The following is a 1,310-nucleotide window of genomic DNA, read 5'->3' on the forward strand; positions in this document are numbered from 1 at the left end:
ACACACACACACACACACACACACATACACACGACCTGAGGGGAAAATGTGGACAATTAGGAAGATGAACCTTGAAAAATAATAATAGGCCCAGCCAGATAGCTCAGCGGACTAAAGCGCCTGCTTAGGCAGAGCGCAGCAACCAGGGTTTGACCCTGTTGTGCTGTGCAGCCCCCACCCCCAGGGAGCGCTGAGACAGAGATTGAGATTGAGCATGATGGTGCATGCCTGTAATCCCAGCGCTTGGGAGGCTGAAAACAGGAGAACCACTGTGAGGCCGATCTATGTAGTGAGACCCTGTAGACTCTGTACTAAATACATTTAAAAAAAAGAAAAAGAATAATAACTAAAAGAAAAGACAAAGAATGTCCAATCAGTCCCTGTGACTGTCTCATAGTCAAATCCGACCAGCCAACTGGAATTATATGATGTTCATTGCTTTGAAAATAGTCTACCTTTTCGCCATCTTCCACTGTGACTGTCAGCTGCCGCCATGAAGGTCGAACTGTGTGGCTTCAGCGGGTACAAGATCTACCTGGGACACGGGAAGCGCTACACCAGGACTGTCGGGAAGGTCTTCCAGTTTCTGAATGCCAAGTGCCAGTCTGCATTCCTTCCCAAGAGAAATCCTCGGCAAATAAACTGGACTGTCCTCTACAGAAAAAAGCACCAAAAGGGACAGTTGGAAGAAATTCCAAAAAAAAAAGAACATGCAGCAGCCAAATTCCAGAGGGCCATCACTGGTGCATCTCTTGCTGACATAATGGCCAAGAGCAATCAGAAACCAGAAGCTAGAAAGGCCCAAAGAGAACAAGCTATCAGGACTGCCCAGAAAGCAAAAAAAGCTAAACCGGCATCTAGAAAGACTGCGATGGCTGCTGCGAAGACTCCCACGAAGGCGGCACCTAAGCAGAAGATTGGGAAGCCTGGGAAAATTTCTGTTCCACGAGCTGGTGGAAAACGCTAAATTGGCAGATCAGATTTTCAAATAAAGATCTGTAATTCCAATTTGTTCTGGATTTTTTCAATGGAAATGTTGGGTCTATATGGTAATAGGTGAACTATCAAATTAAGAATTTAAGACAGACTAAGTTGATATCCTAGGAATGGAGCTGTGGCTCCTTTTACAGGGTGCACGCTAAGAATGCATGAGGCCAAGGACACTTCCTCTGCTCAGAGCCAAAACTGAAAATTCTGTTCCTCGGCATAACGCCTCCTAAGATCACTCTTTTGGTTGGTAAGATGAAAAAGGATATAATAGACCTATAGTTGGATGCTGGCTTTATTCTATTTATATAGGATTCTGGTTA

General features: G+C 44.9%; 1 pseudogene; it reads left to right on the forward strand.

Moving 5' to 3' along the window:
- The first annotated feature begins 493 nt into the window (after positions 1-493).
- On the forward strand, positions 494-967 carry LOC101565012 (annotated as a pseudogene).
- Positions 968-1,310: the final 343 nt, after the last annotated feature.

Source organism: Octodon degus, unplaced genomic scaffold (assembly GCF_000260255.1).
Source record: "Octodon degus isolate 3935 unplaced genomic scaffold, OctDeg1.0 scaffold00104, whole genome shotgun sequence".
Taxonomy (NCBI): Eukaryota; Metazoa; Chordata; class Mammalia; order Rodentia; family Octodontidae; genus Octodon; species Octodon degus.